This window comes from Lissotriton vulgaris, chromosome 12, assembly GCF_964263255.1.
Source record: "Lissotriton vulgaris chromosome 12, aLisVul1.2, whole genome shotgun sequence".
Lineage (NCBI taxonomy): Eukaryota > Metazoa > Chordata > Amphibia > Caudata > Salamandridae > Lissotriton > Lissotriton vulgaris.
The window spans coordinates 720,503,488-720,525,939 of record NC_141700.1 but is presented as its reverse complement, the minus strand read 5'-3'; the positions used below and the strand labels follow the sequence as shown (position 1 = coordinate 720,525,939).

Sequence of the window (22,452 nt, the reverse complement as noted above, 5' to 3'; positions counted from 1 at the left end):
TGTTCTGTGCTGAAGGGTTTGTCTGCAGTATTGTGTCTAGTTGTAGATGTCTCAGCTGGTACTTTCACTACTTTAGGAGGCCACATTTTCAGTGTTGTATTTTGTTCTGGCCAGTGCATTTTGAGTGTTGTTTTTCCATTTCTGGATGCTGCATCTGGCGTGTGGTGTTCAGTTCTAGACGATTTGTCTGAAGTATTGTGAGTGCTTGGAAAGTGACACTGTGTGCTGTGTCCATTTAAAAATGCTGTACCCATAGCACGGTGTCAAGTTGTGAAGGTCACATGTGTGATATTGTGTTCACTTAGGGAGGCTTCACTTGAGGTTCTGGAGGCCTCTTCTGAAATATTGTGTCTGTCCTTGGAGACTCATTCGGAGTATTGTCAAGCGTCGCACAGCTCATATTAAACCTCATGTCCGATTCCTGACCTAGAGGTTTGATGCTACATGTTCTCGATTCCTGACCTAGAGGTTTGATGCTACTCTTCGAATGTTTGAATAACATATCTGTCATTATGAGCCAGTTCTCTAGGCCTCCTCTGGAGCTCTGTGCTCTATTCTGATGGCCACGTATTTCATTGCACACAGTTCTGGTGGTCAGTTCCGGGGTCTGTGCCCAGTTCTGGAGCCCTTGTCTGGTTTATACTATCACTTTTTGTATGTTCATATAAAGTGTTGAATAATAAATTGTAGAATTACCCTCTGGAACATTGTACCTGGTTGTGAAATCGGACAGGGCTCAGCTATAAAAGACGAGTACAGGGAGTTCGCACGCAGAGCCCAAGTAGCTCGCCGTGATCGTATAGTGGTTAGTACTCTGCGTTGTGGCCGCAGCAACCCCGGTTCGAATCCGGGTCACGGCATTGCGGGTGGCAATGTCACGGCAGTTGGGCAATATTTTCTTTGTTAATATACATTTTCAACATACGGAGTATGGTTTTATATTTTTTTTAAATATAACGTCTGCGTCTCAGTTCTGTACTCTGTCATTGGTTCAATTTCCAGCTTTAACCATTTCATTATGATGACACAGCTGTAAGGCAGTAGGGAAAGAGTGTTTTAATGCATGCAACATTGACCTTTAATATACTGCTGCATGCTGTGCCCTTGTGACTGCGCAGAAATCATTTTTACGGAATGCAGAAACATTTGCTTGTGTTATATTACCTTTTCTGTAAGAATGTTTTATTTTTCTGTAATGTTGCTTTATTTTACGCTCAGGCTAAAACTGGCATTTAAGGCACGTCCAGATTAAAGGGTAAATGTTTATCCCTTAAATATGGATAGAGACGGTCGTCCCCTTAAGAGTATCCCAGCATCCCGAGAAAGAGCTTTAATGTCCTATTAAACAGTGGAGTGGGCCTGGTGAGAGGTGTCAGTACTACTGTACTGGTGACATTAGGAGCTCCTTATGTACTTTCCAGTTAGCACCGACCCCCGGCCGCGCCTCCCCCCTCCCTTAAGGTGACTTTGTTATTCCAGATTTTCATCTCTGGTTTCCTTTTTTTTGTGTGATTTCGCCTTCTGCAACTTGTGTGGACTCTCACTTCTTCCAAGCACTTACTTGTATTCTGCTTTGTTAATTTGGATATATTGGTTGATTTTAATATTCCATTGTTTATCTGTATGTTCATTGAACGAACGTTAGTCTCAGTCCATCCACTTTCTCTTCTTGAAAGAAGCTGCACCAGTCGGGTCCACAGGCCGTGGGTGGGGGGTGGTTTGTAGCAGTGGGTGGGTGGATGCTGGGGCTTACTCCGGCCGTGGCCCTAGCTAACCTGCGGGAGAAGACCCTGCCCGCCGGTATCACATGAGCTGCGAAGTCCAGCTTGCCCAAGAGGCTCTGGAAGGCCCCCAAAGGTGCCTTATCCCTGCCCAGTAATGCCATAATTTCCTGTGGCAAACCACAGACCTTATCAGCAGGGAGCCTGGATTCACCCTTGATGGTATCCAGCTCGATGCCCAAAAAAGTCAGTATTTGCGCCGGACCTTCGGTCTTATCTGGAGGAAGAGGCACGCAGAGGTATCCTGCCATTGTCTCAAAGGCCCACAGGCCTTTAGCACATTCATGTGTACCTGCCCGGCTAAAGAACAGAACGTCATCCAAGTAATGTGTTGCTTGAGTTATGCCGTGCGTGCTAGCCAGTACCCATTCGAGGAAGGAACTGAACGCCTCGAAGTAAGCACAGGAGACTGCGCAACCCATCGGCATGCAGCGGTCGAAATAGAATTCTCCCTCCCATTTGAAACCTAGCAAATGATGGCTGGACGGATGCACGGGCAACAGGCGGAAGACGGACTCAATGTATGCCTTCGCCAACCGTGCCCCTCTACCTGCCCTCCTAACCATCTCTATCGCCATGTCCAACGAACAGTAGGCCACTGAGCATGCCCCATCTTCCAGCCAATGGTTCATGGAGTTGCCCTCGGGGTAGGACAAGTGGTGGATCAATCGGTAGGCTCCTGGCTGCTTTTTTGGCACCACACCCAGGGGGGAGACTACAAAATTGTCAAGAGGAGGGGAGGGGAATGGACCCGCCACCCTGCCTAATGTCAACTCCTTGCTGATCTTCGCGCTGACCACCCCTGGGAGTTCCCTGGCAGATTTCAAGTTCTGGGCGTCTCTGCTATTTAAGGGACCTTTGTAAGGTATTCTGAAACCATCTATAAAACCCTCTGCTAGGAGCACCCGGTCTTTATCGGGGGTTCAGCCTAATTATTGGAAGTATGTTCCGTAACACAATGGGGGAGGGGCCCTTGCTGTTTGCCGTTGGCTGATCACAACTGTCAAGCATGGTGGGGGGGGGGGCCTTTCTGTCCACTTGGCGGTCCAAGTTGAGTTGAGTGACGGAAGAGGTCGCAGCTTAAACAAGCACTGGCATTGCCAATAGTTCTCGCAGTAGGAAAGTTTGAGCTATTGGTTTTCTAAATGACTTTTTTTTGTGTGATTTACAATGCCCATATTTTTAACTTTTCGCATTAGGAAAGTTTGAGCGATTGGTATTGTAAATGACACTTTTTTAATTTATGTGCTGGTTTTGTAAATAGCAAAATTAATAGCTTTGTCAGTTACAATGTCAATAGTTTTAACTTTCGCAAATGTGACACCTATAGCCTTTGTAATGTAATGTATGTTGTATTTACGTGACTTAGATGTATTGATATTACAAATAACAAGGGCTTTTAATTTTGTAAATAATTAATACTTAAATAAGTTATTGTAATTTATAATGGCAATAGCTTAAACGTTTGTAAATAAATTTTGTGAAGATTATGTTCAGTGTATTTTATTGTGACGAAAATCCAAGAACATTGCATTTGCACCTACACACACATATGTGTTGTTGCGCTGAGTGGTGTGAGGGTGAGAGGGTGTGAGGGTGAGTGGGTGTGTGAGTGTGTGATTGTGAGTGAGGGTGAGAGTGTGTGAGGGTGAGGGTGTGAGGCTGAGTGAGGGTGAGAGGGTTGTGAGGGGGGTGAGGATGAGGGGGTGAGTGAGGGGGTGTGAGGGTGGGAGAGGGTGTGACGGTTAAAAACAATCGTCGAGAGAGGGGTGTAGAGAGAGAGGGGTGTAGAGAGAGAGGGGTGTAGAGAGAGAGGGGTGTAGAGAGAGAGGGGTGTAGAGAGAGGAGTGTAGAGAGAGAGAGAGGAGTGTAGAGAGAGAGAGGAGTGTAGAGAGAGAGAGGGGTGTAGAGAGAGAGAGGAGTGTAGAGGGAGAGAGGAGTGTAGAGGGAGAGAGGAGTGTAGAGGGAGAGAGGAGTGTAGAGGGAGAGAGGAGTGTAGAGGGAGAGAGGAGTGTAGAGGGAGAGAGGAGTGTAGAGGGAGAGAGGAGTGTAGAGAGAGAGAGGAGTGTAGAGAGAGGAGTGTAGAGAGAGAGGAGTGTAGAGAGAGAGGGGTGTAGAGAGAGAGGGGTGTAGAGAGAGAGGGGTGTAGAGAGAGAGGGGTGTAGAGAGAGGGGTGTAGAGAGAGAGGGGGTGTAGAGAGAGAGGGGGTGTAGAGAGAGAGGGGTGTAGAGAGAGAGGGGTGTAGAGAGAGAGGGGTGTAGAGAGAGAGGGGTGTAGAGAGAGAGGGGTGTAGAGAGAGAGGGGTGTAGAGAGAGAGGGGTGTAGAGAGAGAGGGGGTGTAGAGAGAGAGGGGGTGTAGAGAGAGAGGGGGTGTAGAGAGAGAGGGGGTGTAGAGAGAGAGGGGGTGTAGAGAGAGAGGGGGTGTAGAGAGAGAGGGTGTAGAGAGACGGGTGTAGAGAGAGAGGGGTGTAGAGAGAGAGAGGGGTATAGAGAGAGTTAAGGAGGTCCTTTATCTAAGATGACTTATTCATTACACTTCCTTAATTCACCAAGAAATCGTGAGAATATATCTTCACATTACCATACATTGAAAACGTCTTAAAGTATGTGCTTGCAACAAAGTGTAAACCGATCAGTGGCCTGTTCGCTCACACATAAAGATTTTACATTTATTCTCCTTGCCTGCGACCAGAGGATGCCAAAGACAGTGTTTGATAAAGCTTTGCAGTGATCTGCTGGACAACAAGCTCTGGCATTGCGCAGAGGGGGCGGGGAGCGGATTCCGGATCAAAAGCAGCTGGGGTGTTGTCTGTAAACAACAAGCTCTCTGCATTGCGTGGCGGGGGGCGGGGAAGCAGATTCCTTTGAAGTGTGAGTGCAGAGAGAGGCTCACAGGCTGCCAAATGGACCAGCAAGTAACAAGAGAAGTTGTGTAACAAAAGTTTCTAAGAACACCTTCAATTTCCACAGCTAAGAAACAGACGTCAGGTTGAAAGTCCACGCCTGGTTGTGACTGCAGGCTGGTAGGCTTATCATTTCAACGAGCCTGAAATGTTGAGAGGTAGCGCCTGGGGTACACCAGAGAAGTTTTGATGACTCACAGGTTAAATAATTAGCTGCATATGTCAAGAAAGCACTTAACTAGTCTGTTCCAACAAAAAAAACTAGTTGCGCTTTCCATGATGCTCTACCTTCCTTTCCCAGATCACTTAAATTAGTCGTCCCTGCCCTCCTGAAGGCTTAGCACAGCTCCCTGCAGCGCCCAGTGCAGCATGTCTGGTGGCAACTACGTGGAACGCCCGCTCTCTAAACCGCTGTCACGCTCGGTGGGTCGTGGCAGTGGCATCACGGTGGTCTGAGCCAGTGTAGCCCAGGTATGTGCCGCTGGCACGCGCTGCACCTATCGCTCTTGCTCATCTCTAGGAGGAGTGGGGCATGCACAGACCAAAACCCCAGTGCTCTGTTCCCTCGCTGGCTCTGCTGGGGGGGACGTGATATGTGCAGATGTGGGTATGAAAAGGTGGCATTGGCCACTCTGCCACGGTGTCTACTTGCCATAGGATTTACCGAGCTACCTTGTGACATTTCTGGTGTTATATAGGTGTGGGAGTGGGGGAGGGAATTGGGGCGCGGGGGAGGTTGCTGCAGAGTTCCAGGTCCGTAATCCTTGTGTTTTAGCATGTGGGAGCTGGTGAGAGTACCAATGTTGAGGCTCCCGCGTCCCCCACACACGCTAATTTTTCCCACGGTTCTGGTGTGTCTGCCCTCAGCTAAGACCATCCCGCAGTTACTTGAGTGGGGAAGCTTGTTTTCCGTGCGTCAGTGAGTGTACCAGAGTACTGGGTGGTGCGGTAGGTGTGTGTGCGCTGGTACTGGATGGTATGGTAGGTGTGTGTGCGCTGGTACTGGGTGGTGCGGTAGGTGTGTGTGCGCTTGCTTGAGTGTTTGTGTGTGAATGGTATGGCGATGTTTGTTTGGAGGTTAGGCGAATGTGTGGGCTGTGTGTTTGGCTGTCGGCACACGTGTATGGAATAATTATCTTTTTCTACAGTACTGACTACATGCTTCTACATGTGGCTGGGCTTGGGGGCATTGGAGTTTGAAAGTAAGTATGTGTGCTTTTGGAGTGGATTACCGTGAATCACGCATTAAACACAGAACATGTAGCAAGGAAAACTTCAATGCAGAAACTACTTCAAGGTATGGCATCAATGTGCATGTCTAAGGAAAACAAAACCGGCATTAAAAAAACACTGACTGCTTCAGAGAAATGCACCGTAGGTCACACACAGAAAGGAAAAGGAAGTTAAACTTATAGGGATGTCTAAGGAAAACAGAACCGGCATTAAAAAAAAAAACACAGACTGCTATAGAAAAATGCACTGTATGTTATACACAGAGAGGAAAAAGAAGTTAAACTTACAGGGATGTGCTGAAGAGTCAACGTCCTCGATACAATCATTTTAAAAAAAGCCGCCATCGGCGGGCGGCAGGTTGCAATTCTGGAAAGATGTGGGGGGAGAGAGGGAAATAGAATGAACACTTCTCGGGATTTGGGAGACTAAGGTATGGCAGCATGTGCGTCGGGGAGGGGGCCGCGCACTGGGTACAGGGAAACGGCAAATACCTGTGGGCTGTGGACAATCCAGCGTCCCACACGGGGATCGAGTCCTGAATGGCAAGAAGGGAAAGGGTTCTTTATATGCTGTTCACAATGTGACGCTCTCGCGTGCACGTTGTCTTACACATAATGCGTGGCCAAAAAAGCAAGGAAAGACTCCGTGTGCCGAGTCAAGGTCTCAGTAACAATTGTAAAATTGGCAGTGGTTGATCCAGGATGTACTAAAGCCACGCGTACTTGTCTCACAGGATGGTATAAGGGCTCGTGAACAGAAGATGAGTATAATAGAATAATCAAAATTAATAAACGCTAAACAGTGGAATTTAGCGGAAATAAGGTGGAAAAGGAGAGTGGATTACCGTGAATCACGCATTAAACACAGAACATGTAGCAAGGAAAACTTCAATGCAGAAACTACTTCAAGGTATGGCATCAATGTGAATGTCTAAGGAAAACAAAACCGGCATTAAAAAAACACTGACTGCTTCAGAGAAATGCACCGTAGGTCACACACAGAGAGGAAAAGGAAGTTAAACTTACAGGGATGTCTAAGGAAAACAGAACCGGCATTAAAAAAACAAGAACAAGTCGGGTTGGGGCGGGAGAGTGAGAGAGTGGGAGGGAAGAGCTGGAAAAGCCCAGGCTCGGCAGTGCAGCATGGCTGTGATTGCGTGGAGAGAGAGGGGAGGTGCTGGTGTGGGAGGGGGAGGCTGTGATTGCGTGGAGAGAGAGGGGAGGTGCTGGTGTGGGAGGGGGGAGGTGCTGGTGTGGGAGGGGGAGGCTGTGATTGCGTGGAAAGAGAGGGGAGGTGCTGGTGTGGGAGGGGGGAGGTGCTGGTGTGGGAGGGGGAGGCTGTGATTGCGTGGAGAGAAAGGGGAGGTGCTGGTGTGGGAGGGGGGAGTTGCTGGTGTGGGAGGAGTGCTGCTAGGGGAGGAGAAGCCTGATGCCGGATGGGGGCGGGAGAGGCTGGGCTTGCATGCGATGCGCGTGCTTGTTCACGTGAACTTCATGAAAACCGCGGGGCTGAAAGCCCTTTGGTTTGACTTGTGTTTTGCCGACATGAATTCTCGCTCCGCTCGATGCGCTTGCGCACATCGATAGGTCGCGAGACCTAACAAAAACACGCCCCTGATTTGCAAAAAGACGGGGCTTGAACAGAGTGATGCCCCTCTCCTCCAATGGCTGGCCTCCGTTTAGGAAGCCAGCCAATGGAGAAGAGGGGTGGGTTCAAGCCCCACTGTAGCCAAAACATAAAATCTCGGTCTCCGCCCACTGCTTACGCAGTGCGACGCAGGCCAAGACCTAAAAAGGACTGATCGACACAACCATATATCTATCCTTAATTTTTACAAGAAAGTAGGTAAAGCATTATGTGTCTACTTATCCTCAGATATTAAATACTATATAGCTATCCTATTAATAAAAAGATCTCATTTCTAAAACTAGGAGTGTTGGGCTTATGATCTTAAATTCTCAAGTTTGGAGCCTAAAACAAACCAACATATACACGAACATGCTGTGTCATACACTTGTGTCGTGCAAGAAGGTCGCCAAGAATACCTAATATGAATTTTATTTCTTTCGCTCCTTAAGAGGTGGCAGCAGATTACTTATAGCTTGCAGCTAATTATTCGTACAGTATTATTTTGGTTGAATGTAAACCACCCCAGGATTCATCAATTTATTAATCTTATACCTTCCCAATCCTGTGCTGGCGTTTTATCAAAACAACACTCCTTTTTTTTTTTACATCCATAATTCTTCGTCAAATGTTTATGCCTACCTTACCCTTTTGTTGCCAAACCCGCATCTCCATAACCTTGCCAAAACGTCAATAAAAATCACTAATTTGAATTTTATATCTCTAACTCTTTAAGAAATATAATAGCGTGTAAATTTTGGCTTGCAACTAATCACTTGTGCTATATTATTTTGATAAAAAGTTTCCCTGGCCCAAGGTTAGATGATTAGTCGATCTCTTGTCCCGGCTGGCACTTACTTAAAACATCACTACTTTTACTTATGCATCCATAATTACTGAACAAATATTGACGCCTAATTTATCTTTTTGTAGCCCTTAACCTGTATGGTATTATTTAAGTGAATGGGTAACAGGCTCATTTTTTTAATCGATCTCTTACCGTCCTTTCTTTGTGGGTTCTTGAACCTCACTGCGATGCTCCAGAATGTAAACTTCACCCAGCCAATTTTACCATTGAAATAGCCTGGCGTGTTTCCATCAGTTTGTCCACTCTTAGTAGCGCTATTTTTGTATTCTTTAGGACTGGGTTATCCTTGACCGCTGGGTGTTTGGTGGCAGTGAGAAGGGTGATTGGATTCATGCCTTTTAGTAATCCCCGCTCTAGTGAGAGCCATGCAAGGCACGCACCTTACTTTTGACACCCTAAGTGAAGAGCACAACCTACAGAGCATAGAACTATACAACTTCCTGAAGATCAAGGTAGCTATAAGGAAGGCAAACCTGAATGGCCTAACACCTTCACTCATACAACACGCCGCCAAACTCAATACACTAGGCCACCAGGTAGCACACCTCTACAAAGCCCTCAGTCCCAAATCAACCAAACTCAATGACAAAGTCATGAACTTTTGGGGTACAAAAGCGGGCAGGGTACTAAGTGAGGGCGTGAAAGCTGACCTATGGAGATCCACAACTAGGAGAAAGGTAACTGCAACGTTAAACCAGACCAAATTCTGGCTAATACATAAAGCCTACTGGACACCAGCTCGTCTAGCAGGCATGGGGATCCGGGAGAGCGACTCATGCTGTAATTGCGGCAAGGGGACACACAGGCAGTCGAACATGTGGGGCTCCCTAGATGACTACCTAGCATCGCACAAACCTCCATAGGCGGTGAAGCTGGACAACCAGCGAAACGGCTCACCCAGCCAGTCTCTGTGCGCATAACACGAATGCAACCAGCATCTGCTCCCTTCGGCTCTCCTCCTTGATCTTTCCCTATCTCTCCCGGGGCGAGGGTCCAAAGATGTAAACCAAGCATAACGAAGGGGTGGAAGACGACATCGGAAATCTGAACTGGAAGACCGGCAATCGGACTAACGTCAATAAGACTGGCAGTGGACAGTTATGTTCCCCCCCCCGGGCGCTTCTTTTTCTCTCTTCCTTTCCTCTCTTCCTCTTCTCTCATCCATGTATACTGTATGCTCCATGTAAATATATATTTTTCTACAATAAAAAACTACAGAAATTTAAAAAAAAAAGAAAAAAAAAAAGAAATAGCCTGGCGTGGCGTGCATACTTAACGTAATGATGACACAGTTGTGCATCCTACTAAACCCGGGGTTCCCAAAGTGTGCGCCGCGGCACCCCAGTGCGCAGTGATGAGAAGCCAGGGGCGCCGCGGCGCCGCCCAGGATGTGGCTCCTTTGTGCTGAACATGATCCCAGCCCTCGACCTCTGCATTTAAATGGCTCAATTAAGAGCTCGGTGAGGTTACGGAGAGAGCTGTGAACATCTTGACAGTGCACCCGAATAATAAAGCAAGTTTTACATGGAAGGGTTTAGAAGCCTCTTCATTTAGCGTTTTGATAATGCAACTATGCTTACATTTTGTGAAATTTCGCACAGAATGCAATCAAAAAGCAGTTTGTATTGAAAACACTTGTGGCGCATTGTGCTCATGCTCCTAAACATGCATGCGCATTTAAAATAATCAGTGTTTACCACAAAACGCTGTCACCTATGTATGAGACTTCTTGTGTACCAGTTACCTATAAAATGGTTTTGGATATTGCATTGCCTGGGATCACTGAGGCATCAAAACTACACTTCTCTGTGTACGTTAATATCGTCGTTTTTTAGGAATTAGAAGTCATTTATTATCTTTCTTATTCCAAAGCATGTGAGAAAGCATCAGACATTGTCCCTGTCGCCCCTTGTTGGTATTTGGATAACATTTAACACATGTAACTTCCCTCCAGTACCAGTAACTCATGTAACTTGTAACTATGCTCTGAAACAATGTTCATCCTCATGTAAAGCGCTCTGATACCCCCGGGTCTAGCCAGCGCTATATAAAACTTTTCAAATAAATAAAATAAAACAAAAAAAACTGTAGCAGCGGGCGAAATGGCTAAAACTGCAGCTTCCTAAAGGAAGTGATATGTGGAAAAAGGGTAGGGCTATGACCTTTTTTCAAGATTTGCCCGGCGCTAACCGCCTTTGTACCATTTAAATTACCAAGCAATGAGGCAGGCGCCGGAGACCAGAAGGCAGGAAACAGAAGTTTTATTCCGACGGAGCAGAACACATCAGATCTGACAACAAGGTATCGTCTCGAGGTGCTCTAACAGCTTCTCTGAGGCCTGGCCTCTTATACCCTGGTTTATGACATGTGAGCATTCTTTATTGCATAAAAGACTCTTTAAACTTATGAAATGACGTCCCCATAATCCTCGTGGCAAGCCCACCCCCACATACATCCACAATAGAGGTCCTCACCCTGCTGATAACAGGAGGGGGCTATCACACGGCTGAGTGTTCCGCCGATTCTTAGGATGTGTGCGCCTGATTGCCTCCCATGGGGTGGGGAGGCCAGGATCAACAGTGTGTCCTTTGAAGAGGAGCGACTCCATACAATAAGGGGCAGTAAATGATATCTCCCGGCTTAGGCGATGGCCTCGGACCTGTGTGGACAGTCGGACACTAGGGAAGGGGTCATCAAAGGAGTGGTATTCATGCCGCGTGGACAATCGAGCGCGAAGGGATGGCTTATCAACAGAGGGGTATTCATGGAAGGAGAGGAGGTGCTGGTCAGGCGCGGGCATGACTCCCAAGGACAGGGTCATGCAGGAGGAGAAGGGTTATGCTCATGTGAGGGAGGGAGGGGGAGCCAGGGTGCGCGGAGGATGCTTGCAGGGTCAGAGGAGCGCACTGGCGATCGATCGTGGACAGGGAGACCATGATACCTAAAATGGCTGTCGTGCACGTTGTACGTGGGTGACAAGCTGGCGCAGATGATGTTCAGCTCGTAAACTAAAATTCCACAGATAGATAAAATGCTCTATCCCATAAAATGTGCAGACTTTGTCTCCTCGACGTCTGAAGCACGATAAATTGAACGTGTGCGTTCCCAAGATTGCACATCTGACTCGGCGCGAACAGATAGGTTTGGCTTGGGCACTCATGTTTGTCTCTGAAATGAAAAGTTACGTGAATTCATAAGACATGACCATTGTGTTTTTGTGTGTGCAATTTTACAAAACAGGACAAGACGCAAACGACTATCACTTTGCATATATCGCATGGTTCCCAGGGTTTAAGTGTGCTTCATGAGACAGTGAAACGTAATTGCAATTAAAACCAAGCAGAAAAATCACTACATTAAGATACATATCCGAACGTACACCCTTTGGTTTTATTTTTATTTAATGCAATTTTATATAGTGCAAACATTACCGGAAGGTGTCAGAGTACTTTACATAAGAACCAGTTGCGATACATAAGGACTTAGGATTACATGCGTTACATAAAAGATACAAGCAGAAAAAAATTGCAACTGTACAAGTTATAAAGTCACACAGGGAAGAGATATAAAAAGAAATACATTGCAAATGTACAAGTAGTAAAGTCACACAGGGTAGAGACAAATATAAAAAATTGCAAATGTACAGGTTGTAAAGTCACTCAAGGAAGAGATACAAATGGATAAGCTTTAAGAGTCACATAGGAATGGTAGAGAGTACAAAGGTCTACTGCAGTGGTTCCCAAAGTGTGCGCCGCGGCACCCTGGTGCGCCGGTAAAAAAATGGTGGGGAGCCACGGCCAACTGCCAATTAGGTTAAGGGAGCCACGGGTCAAAAAAGTTTGGGAACCACTGTACTAAACTATAACATGTAAACAAATCGGCCATGTTGCATGTAATGTATTCCAATGTAATCATTGCTATCTACAATAATTTTTCTTTTATGTGCCTTCATCAGTTATGAAGGAACAAAGATAGAGCATCTATGTTGAGTATAATTAGCTCTAAATCGAATCATTTATTTAAATAAAATCCGTATTATTTTGTATAATTTTATTTTCAAAATTAGATTATTATGTGAACAATGCGTACCTGTATTACGCATTGTTTTGCATACCAGTTATGTAAAGGACACTTATTATCTGGAAATGCTTATATCCACTAGAAACTAAAATCAGATTATCATTTGCCAACGCAAGTATAAGTAGCCAAGTAACATTAGTATCCGCCCATAAGCTGTTTATCTAGAGGTATTTATTTCCACTGAAAACTAAAACTCAAATAACCACATACCAAAGCATGTATAAATGGCAAAGTGGTCACCTTCGTGTCTGTCCATAAAGTGCTTGATATTAAAAAGGGGCCCTTGCTTATGAATAATGTTAACAAAAATAAAAACTAACAGTTCACTTATCTTAATAAGACGCTATACATATCAATCTTCCTAGTATTGCCAACTGTATCAGAGCAGAACTTCCCCTCTGAAAGTAAGATGTGAAATCCACTATATTACCTTCATATCAATCAATCAATCAAAAACACTTGTATACCGCGCAACTCACCCGGAAGGGTCTCAAGGCGCTTGGGGGAAGGGGGCCGCTACTGCTCGAACAGCCAGGTCTTGAGTTGTCTCCTGAAGGCGAGGTGGTCCTGGGTCAGCCGAAGGTGGATGGGGAGGGAGTTCCATGTCTTGGCCGCCAGGTATGAGAAGGATCTGCCTCCGGCGATGGCTCTTCGTATGCGTGGTACGGCGGCGAGGGCGAGGCTAGCGGACCGTAGCTGGCGGGTGGGCGTGTGGAAGGTCAGGCGGTCGTTGAGGTACTTGGGGCCCAGGTTGTGGAGAGACTTGTGTGCATGGGTGAGGACTGAACGTGATCCTCTTGTAGACGGGGAGCCAGTGCAGGTTCCTCAGGTGGCCGGAGATGTGGCTGCGTCGAGGGATGTCCAGGATGAGTCGGGCGAAGGCGTTTTGGATGCATTGTAGTCTTTTCTGTAGCTTGGCTGTGGTTCCGGCGTAGAGGGTGTTTCCGTAGTCCAGACGTCTGGTGACAAGGGCCTGGGTGACCGTCTTCCTGGTTTCGATCGGATCCATCGGAAGATCTTGCGGAGCATGCGGAGGGTGTGAAAGCATGAAGAGGAGACGGCGTTGACTTGTCTGGTCATCGAGAGGGAGGAGTACAGGATGAAGCCCAGGTTGCGTGCTTGGTCTGTCGGTTTGGGGGCGGTGCCCAGGGCTGGGGGCCACCAGGAGTCGTCCCAGGCGGAGGGTGATGGTCCAAGGATGAGGACTTCCGTCTTGTCTGAGTTCAGCTTCAAGCGGCTGTTCTTCATCCACTCGGCGACGTCTTTCATCCCTTCGTGGAGGCTGGTTATGGCGGTGTCGGGGTCTCTGGTGAGGGAGAGGATCAGCTGGGTGTCGTCGGCGTAGGAGATGATGTTGAGGTTGTGTTGGCATGCGATGGCTGCTAGAGGTCTCATGTAGACGTTGAAGAGGGTGGGGCTGAGTGATGAGCCTTGCGGGACGCCGCAGATGACTTCGGTGGCCTCGGAATGAAACGGGGGGAGGCGGACTCTCTGTGTTCTTCCAGCGAGGAACGAGATGATCCACTTCAATGCCTTCTGTTGGATGCCGGTGTTGCTGAGGCGTTGGACTAGGGTGCGGTGGCAGACAGTGTCGAATGCGGCAGAGAGGTCCAGGAGGATGAGTGCTGCTGTTTCCCCGTTGTCGAGAAGGGCTCGGATGTCGTCGGTGGCTGCGATGAGGGTGGTCTCGGTGCTGTGGTTGGCTCTGAAACCGGACTGCGAGGGGTCGAGGGATCCATTCGTCTCGAGGAAGGCGGCAAGCTGTCTGTTGGCGATCTTCTCGATGACTTTGGCAGGAAAAGGGAGGAGCGAGATGAGGCGGAAGTTTTTGAGGTCGGTGGGGTCCGCTGTTGGTTTCTTCAGTAGGGCGCTTAGCTCGGAATGCTTCCAGCTCTCCGGGAAGGTGGCGGTGTCGAAGGAGGTGTTGATGACGTCTCGGAGTTGGGGTGCGATGGTGGAGTCGGCCTTATTGAAGACGTGGTGGGGGCAGGGGTCAGTTGGAGAACCGGAGTGGATGGTGTTCATCGTGCGGGCTGTGTCTTAGGTGGTCACTGCGGTCCAGGTGCGGACGGTCGTGGTGGGGTGCGTTGGTTCGACGGTTGGGTGCGAGGATGGTGTGCTGAAGCTGTTGTGGATGTCGGCAATCTTGCGGTGGAAGAACAGTATTATATATTTGGGCTGAATAAATTGGTATTCTGATTCTACTTAATGGCATTATCCCAAGGCCTTTTACTGCAGTACCCAAGATGAAGATCCAATATACTTCTCTCAATTTTCGAATCAATTCTGAAGATCTCCCTTCTTTCGGATAAATTCTCTCTAATATGTACCAATGCATATCCTCAGGTGCATGTTTTTTTCCAAATAGTGGCTGACTATAGGAGCTGTTGTTTTTTTAGTCCTAAAGCCAGACCTGTGCCCTGTTAGCCTCACATTTAGCGATCTACCAGTCTCACCCACATATCCCAAATTACATGGGCAGATTATCAAATAAATGACATTAGATGTCTTACAGTTATTCAAATCAATGGATGTTATCACGTGTCCATTGAAGTGCAACGTGGGAGCTTCTATGGCTGCTGCGCAAAACTTACAATTTGCACATTTAAAATTGCCTACTACAGGTTGTAGTCCAGTAATACTCCTTTGTTTTAACGTTCCTCGCGTGTTCATGTGGGAATGTACCACATGGTCTTTTAAGTTTTTATTTCACTTATGTGCAAACATGGGTTTGGCAATTTTATCTCTATTGGGTGTATCTGCGTTTAGGATCTTCTAGCTAGAGTATACCGCTTGTGTTATCCTCTCGTTTAGATGAAAATAAGAACAGGCTCTTTTTCTCCTTTGGTACTTATAAATAAATGCTCACATTCAAATGTTTACAATTCACCATTTTAACATATAACATATTATTGGCAATTAGTTGGCACACAAATTTCTCTATTTTTAATCTGCAAAGGTCCGGAGCTCGGCCTTTGCTATACTAGCCATACATGTGGCAAACATCCATAAAAATGTGTGCTATCCATAGTGGGAAAGAGCTCTGTTTTATGTAGGGGGTAAAAGCCACACAGAATTCAACAATTCAAAATGCACTCAATGCTCATTCAGGAAGGCATCGCTCACAGATACCATTCCATCTCAAGAGCATATCCGAAACAAGCATTGGTATAGCCAATAGGTCTCGACTTTGGGACCTTATAAGTGTTTTAGTTATCCAGCACAATATCCTTGGTGCAACAACATCAACTCTTGCCTGGGTAAACACTTATAAGGTCCCAAAGGCGAGACCTATTGGCTATGCTAATGCTTGTTTACTTTCCCAGCCAGGCCTAAATAGAACAAACAATGCAGCACATGTGATTGATTGTGTTTTCTCTTGTTGCATCAGGGACATAGATACTCTTTCCTGCAACTGGTTGATGATATACCTCCTTCGTAGCCAGTCATGTTTTTTTCTTAGAAATCTGGTGCTGTGATCCTGAATTTAAAATTGGATAAAACACCCCCAACGGATAAAAAGACTTAGTGATGTTCTGGTCTCACAAGTCAAGCATTTATTCTGCTTTCAAAAGATGAGCAGGGGCCCAGAGCCCGCTCATGAGGGGCCTCCTTTAAAACCCCAGTGAGGCCAATCAGTCACGCATTGGTGAGATGGTCTGCGCTCCTGCAGTGGTGGCTGGTGAAGTTCAGAAGTAGTGGGGCATAAAAAACATTGTTCAACCCTATCACTTAATAAAAAAGTGAAGTAACAACAGTGTGTAAGCACTAGTACCAGGCAGCTACAGAGAGAACTAAATACACATGCACTGTGACACACATGTTTTGATACACACGTGCTCTTACACACACAAACACACACGTTTTGACACATTTGCTGTGGTGGACATTCCCTCACACAAACACCCACACTCTGACAGGACACACATGCTCTGACACAAGAATACACACATAGACGATCTGAAACAAGGGCACACAAGCACACACATGCTCTGTGATACTCTGGCTCTGATACATAGATGGCAACATCTGAAGTCTTTTCTCTTGCCCTGAGGCCACAACTGTTGGAATGTCTCCAGTGCTGCAGATGTCGTCTTATTACTGAAGCTGTGTCTGCAGTATTGTGACCTGTTGTAGATGTTGCATCTGGTATATTTTGCTGATTTATGAGCCCACATTTGCAGGTTGTGCTTTCTTATGGTTTATGCATTTGGAGTGTTGTTTTCAGTTTTGAACTTTATTTCTGGAATGCTGGACGTGGAGTGTGGTGTTCTGTGCTGAAGGGTTTGTCTGAAGTATTGTGTCTAGTTGTAGATGTCTCAGCTGGTACTTTCACTGCTTTAGGAGGCCACACTTTTAGTGTTGTATTTTGTTCTGGCCAGTGCATTTTGAGTGTTGTTTTTCCATTTGTGAATGTTGTATCTGGGGTGTGGTGTTTAGTTCTAGAGGCTTTGTCTGAAGTATTGTGAGTGGTTGGAAAATGACACTGTCTGCTGCGTCCAGCTAAAAATTATGTACCCATAGCACGGTTTCAAGTTGTGATGGCCCCATCTGTGATATTTGGTTCACTTAGGGAGGCTTCACCTAATGTTTCTATCAAGTTCTGGAGGTCTCTTCTGAAATATTGTGTCTGCCCTGGGAGACTCTTATGGAGTATAGTCTAGCGTCGCAGACCTCATATGAAACCTCATGTCCAGTTCTCGCTGCCAGACCTAGAGGTTTGATGCCACTCTTTGAATGTTTGAATAACATATCTGTCATTATGAGCCAGTTCTCTAGGCCTCCTCTGGAGCATTGTGCTCTATTCTGGTGGCCACGTATTTCATTGGACACATGTCTGGTGGTCACTTTTGGGGTCTGTGCTCAGTTCTGGAGGCCTCGGCTGGTTTATACTACCACTTTTTGTATGTTCCTTTAAAGTGTTGAATAATACATTTGTAGAATTACCGTCTGGAAAATTGTACCTGGTTTTGAAATCGGACAGGATTCAGATATAAAATATAGGTACAGCCATCACACACAGAGCCCAAGTAGCTCGCCGTGATCGTATAGTGGTTAGTACTCTGAGTTGTGGCCGCAGCAACCTCGGTTCGAATCCGAGTCAGATCTGTGTCTTCTCATCATTTCTGGCATGGGTTGGTCTGTGCAGCATCTTTGTTTCCTCCAGGTTCAGGTACAGCCCGGGTGGTTTAGCGCGGACTACAGCTAATGATTCAGCATCTGTAATTGTCAAGTTGTATCATCTTCTGTGTCTCCGAGGCTCATATGTATGATTGAAGAATAGGAGGGTCACAGATAGAACCTGTCATACTACATGTGAGCTTCGCAGCTGCTCTCTTCGTGTGAAGCATTCTGCTGTACAGCAACTACCTGTGCTCTTGTCAGACTTATGCAAGTACAAAGACCATGTGCTTTCCAGATAATCTCACATTGTGCACTACATATAAGAGTTACACAGGGTGGGGGAATAGCGAGGCATTGGTGGTTCAGTGGTAGAATTCTGGGCGGCCCGGGTTCGATTCCCGGCCTATGCAGCACATCTTTTTTAATCCATCTATTTAGCATTTTTGCCATAGAAGTTTAAAATAAATTCGGCCTATGCAATTCTGCAACTTTATAAATAGGTTTGCATTTCTCTGAAATGGGTATTGGCTGCATGAAATAATTCTTTCAAAGTAGCTTTCGGAGCTGTTATAAAAACAAATCCACCATTCAAGCCACGTGTCGGGTTTCATTGTGTGTTAGGCACAGTGCAGCAGCCTCGCTGTTTCTGATTTCCTACTCACTTCTCTGATGACTAAACTCATTTTTGTAGCAAAAGCTACAAAATGATGAAGGTTTGTGAAAAATAGGGAGGACTCGGTAAACGTGCTTAGAAGACACATTAAAGGGGACTCAAGGCGCTAAACCAGGACGAGATCATGGCTGTCATATGTGGACCCTCCCGACTGAAGTCTCCACCACTGGTATGCTCCATCTTAAAACATACTTCTCTATCGTCTGTCTGTCTCTTTCGTGTCTATCTGTATAGCTGCTTATCTACCCCCTGCCCCAGGGCACAAGTCCTAAAAAAAGAAGTGGGGGGACTAACCTAGTTAGGCAGTATGCAAGTGACATCACAGCACGCGACATCACGGTGCATGACATCATGGCGAGCGACATCATGGCGCATGACATCCCACATGGCATCACAGGAATTGACATCATAGAAACCAGCAGAGTAAGTGGGGGCTACACCAGAGAAATATGGCAGTGCACTGGACACTAAACAGAGCCGATGAATTTTGGGTTTGATGCACAGGGTACTCTGCCGCATTTGTGGTTATCTTCCTCCATTTTTTGATCATATTTATATCTCCCTACTTACTGATTAAACAAGATACACCCATGGTATCCACACTTTCACCATCACTTCTTCGACCTGTGCAGGGATCCGCGTGACCCAATAGTTCAATATAAATATATTACTATGCATCAATATGCAGACAACAATACACAGCTGGGCCTCATTTATGAGGCCGTGCATCGCTTTTACGCCGCTTTTTGTGACGCACCAGCAGCGTAAAAAATGTGCCTTGTTGCACCATATTTACAAAGTGACGCATCTAGGTAGATGCGTCACTTTATAAACGCCTGCGCTACATTATACCTACGCCAGGTATAATGTATGCAGGGGGGCGTTCTGATACAAGAAAGGGTCATAGAAGTGACGCAGTGAAATTTATAAGATTTCACAGCGCCAATTCTAGGACACAAATTCATCATTTTCTTACGCCTGCCTCTCAGCAGGCGTAAGACTGATGCAGGCCCTTTCACATGGGGCTTGTTCCATGGGAAAGGACACATTGCTGGAGTTGCGTCAGTTTTGTGACTCACTCCAGCAATGCGTCACTTTTGCGCCATACAGATACATCAGAAATACTGACGTATCTGTAACTCCTTGCGCCATGATGCGCCATACTGTAATTATGGCGCATCATTGGTGTTGCAAGGAGGGCGCAGTGAAAAGTGACGCATCGCTGTTTTCACGCAGCGATGCGTCACTTTTCATAAATGAGTCCCAGCTGTGTCATGAAATCTCAAATTCTGCAGGCAAACTAGACCTAAAAATTTCCTTTAAAAATCCAAAAATGTGACGACCTGTTCTTGAAGTAAAACCTACAGACACTGAATTCCTCCTCCTCCACTCCAATGACTCAGTTATTCCTGCTTGTTAGACGGGACCTGGAGGGTCGGCCGAGGACAGGGGGAGAGGTTTCCGGGGAGAGCCGTCTCCAGCGATCGTACAGACAAGTAACTTTCCCCCCACAGATGGACACCACACAAAGATAAGGTTTAACGTTCTTTATAAGCAAATCTTGAAGTACGGTAGTATGGTACAAGGAGGTCTGGACTCAGGGGTCCCCTCGATTCTAGTCTCTTAGAAGGAAAGGGGGTAGCGGGACAGTCTTGTTACCGGACTGGTAGTGGATGAAGTGATGGTTAGCTCACAATCCTCGAGCTCGGCGTTCTAGGAGGTCGGGCCGCGGCAGCGCCAGCAGGTCCCGAGGAGATCGTAGATGGTAACGGGCCGCGGCAGCGCCAGCAGGTCCCGACGAAGATGGTGGTTGCAACGGGCCGCGGCAGCGCCAGCAGGTCCCGACGAGGATGAAGGTTGCAAGGGGCCGCGGCAGCGCCAGCAGGTCCCGACGAGGATGAAGGTTGCAGAAGGCCGCGGCAGCGCCAGCAGGCAGGACGACAGTTCACAAGGCAGGGCTGCGGCAGCGCCAGCAGTCCGTCAAGGATGAGTTCTTCTAGGTGTCTCTCGACTCCAGGATACAACTGCTTTCCTGCTCTGGAGCTGCCCCAGTTATAGGTCTGGCGCCCTTTGATGTCCGGACCCTCGCACTTGGATGTCGGGGGGTCCGGGATGAGGGAGTCCAGACACCCAGCAGGGGGGGTGGAGCCAGCGCCCGGGGAGACTGGGGGCGATCGGCACCTGGCGGGGGAGAGCCATCAACGCTCCTCTCTCCCATTGACCTGCCAAGTGGTCCGTTCACCTCCTGGGTGGATGGTGGTGCCGGGATGTCGGGGCCTGGCCAGGCCCAGGGTTAGGGTCGAGCTGAGGCCACGCGGCCTCGTGGTGCAGTGTCCAAGATGGCGGCTGGGCCCGGGCAATGGTGCTGGCGGTGGCCCGGGCCAGTGATACAGGGATGTTCGGGGGCAGGCGTCCCGTGTGGGACGGGTCACGGGTGACTTCTGTGGGTAGCTTCTGGAGGGTCGGTGCCCTGGTTCTGTCATGCGGGGAGGGAGCGAGCCCGTTTCTGGGGCCTGTCCAACACTGCTCAAGAATGGGTTGAAATTCTCACAGAACTTGATACTGTTCCTGTCTTGTTCCCATTGTGAAAACTGCTTGATTCTTTTTAGGTTTTGCCAGGCGAAAACCTGATGAGAATAGTACGGGAGACAGGAACGCCCCCGTCTTTCATTGGCTAGCTCCATAAATGGAGGCTAGCCATTGGAAGACGGGCCTGTCCGTCAATGCCGGACCAGATTTGGGTTTGCAGTTGGTTATAATCTTACACTTGCGAGCACCTGCTTGAGGGCTATTTCTGCTATTAAAGGACAAGTTACATCGTTTATCGGGATACTATTTAAGTTGTAGGAACGGACAGAATATATAAGCTGTCACTAACCGCGAGGCCGTTCATATGGATTCTACATGTTAACCTGCGCTGGCATGGTTTATACTCACCACCACGGATTCCCTCTGTCATTCACGGAGCTTAGACAGGCAGACGTCTGCCGTGAAGTTCTATTTAAAGAACTTAATTTAATTTATAAGGAATTCGATCACTCAGCCAAACATTTATGTCAAGCAAGACCGCCCTGTTAGGTCAGTTTGGTGACATTCCAAAATCATGGGGTGGTTGGACTACACCTATCTTTTATCTGGCTTTTGCAACTCCAGCTCAAAGTGTGGGGTGGAATGGGATCGACGCCACCTCTGTAGGGTCTTTGATATTGATTCACAGTGCAGATTGCAGATTCAGAGTGCAGATCCAGAGTGCAGATCCAGAGTGCAGATCGAGAGTGCAGATCGAGAGTGCAGATCCAGAGTGCAGAGTGCAGATGCAGAGTGCAGATTCAGAGTGCAGAGTGCAGAGTGCAGATTCAGAGTGCAGAGTGCAGAGTGCAGATTCAGAGTGCAGATTCAGAGTGCAGATTCAGAGTGCAGATTCAGAGTGCAGATTCAGAGTGCAGATTCAGAGTGCAGATTCAGAGTGCAGACTCAGAGTGCAGATTCAGAGTGCAGACTCAGAGTGCAGACTCAGAGTGCAGACTCAGAGTGCAGACTCAGAGTGCAGATTGCAGATTCAGATTGCAGATTCAGATTGCAGATTCAGAGTGCAGATTCAGAGTACAGAGTGCAGATTCAGAGTGCGGAGTGCAGATTCAGAGTGCAGATTCAGAGTGCAGAGTGCAGATTCAGAGTGCGGAGTGCAGATTCAGAGTGCAGATTCAGAGTGCAGATTCAGAGTGCAGATTCAGAGTGCAGATTCAGAGTGCAGATTCAGAGTGCAGAGTCAGAGTGCAGAGTGCAGATGCAGAGTGTAGATTCAGAGTGCAGGGTCAGAGTGCAGATTCAGAGTGCAGATTCAGAGTGCAGATTCAGAGTGCAGAGTGCAGAGTGCAGATTCAGAGTGCAGAGTGCAGATTCAGAGTGCAGAGTGCAGATTCAGAGTGCAGAGTGCAGAGTGCAGATTCAGAGTGCAGATTCAGAGTGCAGATTCAGAGTGCAGATTCAGAGTGCAGAGTGCAGATTCAGAGTGCAGATTCAGAGTGCAGATTCAGAGTGCAGAGTGCAGATTCAGAGTGCAGATTCAGAGTGCAGAGTGCAGAGTGCAGAGTGCAGAGTGCAGAGTGCAGAGTGCAGAGTGCAGAGTGCAGAGTGCAGAGTGCAGAGTGCAGAGTGCAGAGT

At 47.3% G+C, this 22,452-nt stretch overlaps 1 non-coding gene across 1 annotated transcript; it reads left to right on the top strand.

The window, feature by feature from the left end:
• The first annotated feature begins 788 nt into the window (after positions 1-788).
• TRNAH-GUG (transfer RNA histidin (anticodon GUG)) lies at positions 789-860 on the top strand. Its single transcript has one exon. It is a non-coding gene; the product is annotated as a tRNA-His (tRNA).
• Positions 861-22,452: the final 21,592 nt, after the last annotated feature.